This window comes from Cnephaeus nilssonii (genome assembly GCF_951640355.1).
Source record: "Cnephaeus nilssonii genome assembly, chromosome: 13".
Classification (NCBI taxonomy): Eukaryota; Metazoa; Chordata; class Mammalia; order Chiroptera; family Vespertilionidae; genus Cnephaeus; species Cnephaeus nilssonii.
This window is the reverse complement of record NC_137084.1, coordinates 51,257,791-51,265,905: the sequence shown is the minus strand read 5'-3', so window position 1 is coordinate 51,265,905 and position 8,115 is coordinate 51,257,791. Positions and strand designations below refer to the sequence as shown.

Below are 8,115 nucleotides of genomic sequence, written 5' to 3'. Positions count from 1 at the left end.
AGGCACTGCTAAAGGAAGTGAACAGCTCTAAGCCTCCCCCCAGAAAAGTACAGGGAGATGTTCTGGAGATGACAATGGAGTTTTGGACCTGAGCTGTAGGACCTTTATTTCATCACTCACTACTAATTTATTCATTCAACAGCCATTTACTGGGCACCCACTATGTAGTAGGCACCGACATGCTGGGTACTGAAGACAGAACTATGAATGAAGCAGGTGCAGTTTCTACTCTCATGGAGCTTGTAGTCTATATGGGAATGTACCTGGGACTTTTCATCAAGAAAAATTGGGTCTTTAGGAGGACCCACAGTGGTCATGTGCAGTTAAAATGAAATGACTATTTATTGGTTTCCTTCTATGTACTAGGCATATTTTGGGGAAGATTGGAGCAATTAAAAAATATGAAATGGTAGTTTGTTAAGTCTGCCTTCCTATTACAGGTATATGAATTTCTAGATGTTTTGTTTTGGTGAACTTGGCAAGCAATAATATACTCATTGTTTTGTTTTGTTTTTTGTTTTTTCCTGCAAAAAACGTTATCGTTTCCATTTGGTCCATGAGAGTGGGCTTCGTGGTGGTTAAAAGAATGTCTAGGGATTTTGGAGAGAGGCTCAGGCAAAAGCCAGGGGAATGCAGAGGGGCCCCTCAAAGGCCTCTGGGCTCCAAAGGCTCCTGGCTGTGCTTAAGGGTGAGCCTTTCGAAGAGATACTCTCCCAGCCCAGCCTGGGGGCCTGACAGCCTGCGGAGGTGAGTCAGGTGTCGCCCATCTTCTTGATGAGTTTCACCTGCTCACCCCGGAAGTGGTTCTCCAGGAAGTCACAGCGATGAGGGTCTGCGCATGTGGAACCCAGAGACTGCAGCTCCCAAAGCGCCTGGTTCAGGTTCTTCTCCAAGGCCAGGGCGGCTTCCATGTGCCCTGAGTTTTGGCCACTCATCTGGGGAGGCTTCAGCACGTCCTGGGAGTGAATGCGGCCACCGCGCTGGTTTTACAACTTTAAGAGCCGCTTGGAGCCCTCGCGCTTCTTCACCTCCAACTCGCAGAGGAAGTGGCCCAGGCCCTGCAGAGCCACATCATTGTGGTTGAAATAGAAGCCCAGAGAGAGGTAGGTGTAGGGGCCAGGTTGTTGATGGCAGCCTCCACCTCAGTGGAATAATTCTGACGAATTTGGGAGCTCATGGTTGTTCGGCAATAAGGAGTTAAGGTAGAAAAAAAACCCCGTTGTCTTGGCCTGTCTCGGAGGTGGTTCCAAAGGTGGTGACTGGATAAGATGCTGGAGAGTGGTCGGAGGCTAGAAGAAGGGGCGTCCCTGGGTCTGTTTGGTCCAAACACTGTTGAAGCAAGAGACAGATCCGGGACCATCCAGATTTACTTTATCTAACACTATGATAAACTAGGCAGTTTAGACAGTGAGTCACTTAAATTATTTCAAAGGTGTGTACCATTAGCCCTGTCTTATACAGAAACTTGGAGATCAATATTGTATCAGAAGTCACCCAGCTGGTAAGCGGCAGGCAGTACTGGGACCCCAGCCTAGGAACCTGTAAAGCCTTGTGCTGTGCCTTGCACCCTCCTGTGGTCATTTAATTGAGCTGTCATCCCTGGCAGAGCTGAAGTCACTGACTCCTTCAGTCACACTGGGCAAACATGGTCATACACAGGAAGGAGCAGAGACCGGGGGATGGCAAAGTGATAAACATACTCAGATCATCTCCAGAAAGCCTTTAGACATTCTTAATAATCACATACACAGTGCTTTATAGATCATAAAGCTCATCACATTTCTTAGTTGACCTTCCCAAAAACCTAGAAGCAGGTGTTCATATTATCCTCCTTCTACAGGTGAAGGAACCAGGTTTTAGAAGAATTGAGTAAGTTTCCAGAAGTCACACCATTACGGGGTAGAATGGAGACCCTCAGCCAGATCTTTTTATTCTTAATGAGCGACACACATGGAAGACTTTGCCTTCCTGTTTAGTTCAAGGACAGGAAGAGAGTCTCGAAACATTTCTGTTACGTTCCCGTCTTCTTCCCTGTAAGTGGATTACAGGCACCTTGTCTCTCCTTCATGTCCCCCTGTCCTCTGACCGGTGGTTGATTTTTGTGTGTCTGGCTGTGCTGTTCAGGACAAGTGGAGTCTGAATTTCCGACAGGTGATAAATGGTAACGGGTTATTTCCCTCTCTGTAGTCTGAAGCTTGGCACCCACTGTAGCTGGGAAGCAGTTGCCCATAGCAGGAGTGTGGTGGCAGATGGGGACTCTGAAGGTGCTTGGCCACAGGTGAATGCAGTTACACAGGCTTCTGTTTCCAAAGCTTTTGAAAGAAGGTTCTATGTGAACTCAGACCTTTCTGACCAGCTGGTTTGGCACCTTTTCCTCCCTGTTTCTGAGAAGTCAGAGAGGATGAGGGATTAGGGGCAAATGTCCCTCTGCTGACTAGAAACCTGAAAGTCTGAATAAATTGGCTTCCACATTTAAAAAGAAAAAGCTCTAAATGAATTGTGAGCAGAACTGATGTGTCTCTTATCAGTCTGCTGCCTGTTGACTTTGGCTGGGAGATAATCACCATGGTTAAGGAGGATCCTGGCAGCCAGCTATTATTCATTCCTGATCATTCTCATTCACCATTGTTTTGACATATAAAACCTGGAAAGACTATCCAATCCCTTCATGCTCTGCAGCATTGTGGTTTCTCTTTATGAACCACAACCTCTGCATCCTTTTCCCAGCTCTCTCTCCACGCCTGCTCCCCTCTCCCTATCCCTACCAACCGCGAGGGACAAGGAGGGGGCTGAGCAGCTGGCCTTGCAGACCTCATAGCCTCACTCCAGCCGCAAGAGCTCTGCTGCTGTCTGCTTTATGAAATGGCCTACTGGGCACCATTACTCTGAAGGGTTCCTCTGTGAAACAGTTGAAATCACATGCTCTCAGGTGTCCACGTTCCGCAGCTGCAAGTTCTGACAGGGTTGAGGCAGTTGCATCCAAGCTTCCTGTTCTCCATCTGTTGTACTAGTAAGTGCAAATAATCGTTAGTCCTTATTATCTGTCCTTTCCCCAACTGTGACATCAGAAAGCAGGTGAAGACACCCTGGCACATTCTGTTTGTTCAGGTGTCCGACAACTGATTGAATTTATTCTCTTTGTCAAGCTAAGTCCGCCTAGAGCTAATATTCCTGTCTGGGAAAGGGTGGTCACTCCCAAGTTTACACAGTCTTGGTCCAAATTTTGTTTGGTCACTGGGGAAGGTAACAGTGTCCACATAATTCTGTACTTTTAACTATTCTGGGCCCACCTACTCAAACACATAGTAGGAGGATACAAAAGGATTGGCTCTGGGTCTCCGAAGTTAATTTGAGCATCATCATGGGCTTGCTCCAGTCCACCACTCCTCGCTCCCCAGGGCCCTCTTTGGCTCTTATCAATCACTTGGCTCTCTTCAGTTGGCACACTATTTTGGACTCACCTTTCTGTCACATATCAACATTTTCCTTTTATACATATAAAATTTTTCTCTCTGGATCCATAAATTGTACTGGACACAAAAGTGTTTCCCTGTCTAAACCTTTATTTCCACCAGATCCAGAGGTGGAATCAACCTCCAGTAAAAGTGCCGAAAATTCTCGCTTGTGAAGGGGGTGAGCAGCTATTAAATTAACTATTTTTGTAACAACTGACATTAAGTCATTTAAGTCGGTGAATCCTGCCTTGGCACATAAAGCCTCCTGATGAATAATACAATGAAAAGGCACAATCGGATGTCCAATAGCTTCTGTAAACAATTTGACAAATCCGACTTTTTCCCCCACCATATTTGGTGCCCCATCTGTTGTCACTGACACAACTTTAGAGATATCAATGCTTAGGTCACGAAATGTTTGTATAACAACCTTACATATTTCGCTTCCTGATTTACTTGTTGACACTGATACTAACTTTATCAACTCTTCTCGCATTGTGAGACCATCAGAATATCGACCAATAATGGCCAACTGAGCATGTGATGTGACATCAGTAGTTTCATCAAGAGAGATCGAAAAATATTTATACTTCCTTATGTCTCTCTTTAATTGATGTTGTACGTTTGTGTTCAGTCTCATTATTCGGTCTTTTATGATATTTCTACTGAGTGGTAACTCAGATATTCTCTTAATAATTGCATCTTTATTCTGCATATCGTGAAATAGAACTGGTGCACATCTTAGGAGAGTTTCTTTAATAAATCTCCCTCACTGAGCGCTTTTCCATGCTGAGCTATAGAGTGAGCAATGCTCAAACTTGCAGATGTTAAATTTGTAGAGCCTTTCATAAATTTAAGGATGGAATTAGATTGGCTCTTATAAAGGTGTAGCTGCCTGGAAATATATTCCTTCCTTTCATCCTCACTTTTTTCCAAGAGCTGGGAATGATTAGTTTCAAAATGTCTATTTATATTCCACGTTCTGCTTACTACCATTTCAATACATAGAACGCAAAATGATCTGCCATTTTTTTCTATAAAGCCAAACATCTTGGTCCATGTCTCTTGAAAGGGTCGGCCACTGCTACTACCACTTCCTTTACTTAACCTTAGTTTTTTATTTTTTGGGTTCTCCATCAGGGGGGCAGTGACAGAAGATAGAATTATAGATAGCTTGTTAGGCCTGCAGGCAATTAGGGGTTAACTAGCCTAACCACAAAATGTTGCATATAACTGTCTTTTAGGAAAGGGCAGGGTTAATAAGCAGAAATAGGGGTTAATAAGGATGCACAACAGTAATAGTGGTGAAATGGAGTCTGCACTATGGAGCAAGATGGTGTTCCTTATGTGAATTAAAATGGCTGCCACTATTTCTAATGGTGGGAAACGGGCACCCATAGCACGCCACAAACCCTCGCCTCTCCCAGCCTCCCCCTCACTTATCTCAGTAATGATGGATTAGAAATCCATGACACCCCAGAACAGTAGATAATGGTTGCTGTGGTTAACTGTTATTTGGTTACTGGTAATGGCAGGGCCCCCAGAGATGCGTCCCCCGCTGCGTTCCACTGCTCCCTGCTCTGCCGGCGGAAGTGAGGGCAAAGATCCCGGCTTAACCGGAAGTCCCAGAACTAGACGCTCTGTGTCGGACTTCTGTTGTTTTGGCCTACAGACCTCCGGCACAGAGTGTCTAATAGGGGAGGATGAAACATTTGCGACTAGAGTCTTGGAGTTAGAGTCTAACTCCAGAACTCTAGTCGCAAATGTTTCATCCTCAGGAGCAGCAAATGTTTTATCCTCGGCATGCGGCTGCCTCAGCGGCCGCGTGTCATCAGAAATGGCTACGCGTGTCAGTGCTGACACATGTGTCATAGGTTCGCCATCACTGGGCTAGGATGATAATAAACATTTTCAAATGTCAACATTTCTCAGAACCCAATAAATATCAAAAGAAAAAAAAATAAGAAGAAAGAAAAATAATAATTATCATTAATATGTTAAAAGATCTAGTGAAAAAGTTAGACAACATGCAAAAACAGATGGGGTATTTCAGCAGAAAGATAGAAATTATTACAAAAGAAAACAAGGTAATAAATTAATAAAACCTATAAAATCAAAGATAAAGAATTCTTTTTACAAGCTTATAGCAGACTGGCCACAGGAAAGTGAAGAATTACTGGTCAGTCAAGAGAAATGATCTAAACTGAAATGCAAACAGTAAAAGGAGTGAAAGGTAAAAGCCCAAATAAAACAGAACATTTGAGATGTGGAATAATCCTCTCTAATAAAAGGATAATATGCAAATTAACCATCACTCCGCTACATAAGCCACGCCCACCAGCCAAGCCACGCCCACCAGCCAATCAGGGTGAGTATGCAAATTAACCCCAGCTAAGATGGCTACCATTGGGTTTCCCCGGCAACAGAAGAAGCTAAGCTTTCCACACACTCTGGCGGCCCAGGCCTCCACTCAAGGATACAAAGTTTCAATTATAGAAGGTAAACAAATCCAAGCGGCAGCCACGGATCCAGCAGGAGGCTTGGCTCCGCTCCAGGTTACAAAGTTTCAATTGTAGAAGGTAAATAAATTCCAGATACCAGGGCCTCTGCTTGGGTCACCAGCAGCTTGGCTGGCCTGCAAACCACCACAGGCCCCTTGCTCAGGCCTCTCCACGCCCCAAGGGAACCCCACCCTGATCCAGGACACCCTTCAGGGCAAACCAGCTGGCCCCCACCCGCGCACCAGGCCTCTATCCTCCTATCTAATAAAAGAGTAATATGCAGATTGACCATCAACCCAACACACAATATGGCTGCCCCCATGTGGTCAAAGATCCTGTCCCTATGTGGACACAAGATGGCCACCACAAGATGGCCAGCAGGGAGGGCAGTTGGGAGGCACCAGGCCTGCAAGGGAGGGCAGTTGGAGGCATTCAACCCTGCAGGGGATGGCAGTTAGGGGTGACCAGGCCGGCAGAGGAGGGAAGTTTGGGGCAAACAGGCTGGCAGGGGAGCAGTTAGACATCAATCAGGCTGGCATGGGAGTGGTTAGCGGGTTATCAGGCTGGCAGGCAGAAGTGATTTAGGGGCAATCAGGAAGGCAGGCAGGCGAGCAGTTGGGAGCCAGCAGTCCTGGATTGTGAGAGGGATGTCTGACTGAGCAGTCGGACATCTCTCGAGGGGTCCCAGATTGGAGAGGATGTAAGCTGGGCTGAGGGACACCCCCCCCCCTCCGTGCACGAATTTCGTGCACCGGGCCTCTAGTTTTTAAATAAAATTCTAATGCTCATATGTAATTAGAATTCTAAAAGGGAGAAAGATAGACAGGGAGAGAGAGAGAGAGAGGGGGGGGGAGACATGTGGCAGAAGAAATATTTTGAAGTGATAATAGCTGAGGTTTCATCAGCAATTTCTGTTCATTAAAAAAGGAACATTCTTTTTTTTCCTTTTGTTAATTTTTCCCTGAGAATAATTTTTACATTGATTTTCAGAGAATGCAAAAGGGAGGGAGATAGTTTAGGAAGGGAGAGAGAACCATTGATGTGAGAAGCACATCAATTGATTCCCTCCTGCACACCCCTGAATTGGGATTGAACCTGCAACCCATTATGTGCCCTTGACTGGGAATTAAAGTCTCCAACCACTGAGAGACACCATCCAGGGAAAAAATGTTCATCTTTTATAATAATTTTTCTTGGATGTTATCTTCATATCTTTAATTAATATGCTTAAAATATTTTTATTTTCAGTTGTAGACATTTTTAATCAATTTGTGATATAATTCACATACCATACAATTCACCCTTTAAAAGAACATTATTCCATGCTTTTTATTATATGCGCAGAGTTGTGTATTTATCACAACAATACATTTTAAAAACTCTTTATTCAAAAAGAAATACACCCTAGCTATCACCCCATGTAATAGTTAGGTTTTTCCAGAGAATTGCCTTTTGTGGTTATTGTGAGGACTGGCAAGATGAAATTTTGAGATGTAGCTATAGCCTGAAAATTCCAGAAGGTATTTATAAAATCCAGAGTAGATGTTGTAGTATTAACAGTCTGTATTAGAATTCCTTCCTCTTTGCGGGATCTCAATCTCTTAAGGCCTTTGATTGATTGAATGAGGCCCACCCACATTATATATAGTAGTCAGCTCTACTCAAAGACTGCTGATTTAAATGTTAATGAAATCTAAAAAGTACCTTCACAGAAATATGTAGACTGGTGTTTGTCCCAGCAACTGGAATTGTAGTCACAAGTTCAGGGTGACTGATTATGAATACACTGCCCCAACATGTTTCCCACTCCCTACAAACATCCAGCTCCTGGCTCTGCTGTCCCAGACCCTCTACCAGGAGATGAGGTCTTGAAAGTTTTAGGGGATCAAGGAAAGATGGGCTCCAAAGTTTCTCTCTCTCTCTCTCTCTCTCTCTCTCTCTCTCTCTCTCTCTCTCTCTCTCTCACACACACACACACACACACACATACACAAAGACAAAGACTCAAGATGGGGAGGAGACATACTGGCAATAGGACAGACGTGGAGAGGGAATAGAGAGACAGACAGCACAATGAAATACCTAGAGACAGGGAGAATGAGTGTTTGAGGAGGATGAGGAAGGAACAGACCCTTACTATGATCTTTCAACAATTTCTT

General features: G+C 44.5%; 1 pseudogene across 1 annotated transcript; it reads right to left on the bottom strand.

Moving 5' to 3' along the window:
• Window positions 1-645: 645 nt before the first annotated feature.
• LOC307110387 (ferritin light chain-like) lies at window positions 646-1,177 on the bottom strand (annotated as a pseudogene). The gene has a single exon. The product of its transcript is annotated as a ferritin light chain-like (transcript).
• Between the last annotated feature and the right edge of the window lie 6,938 nt (window positions 1,178-8,115).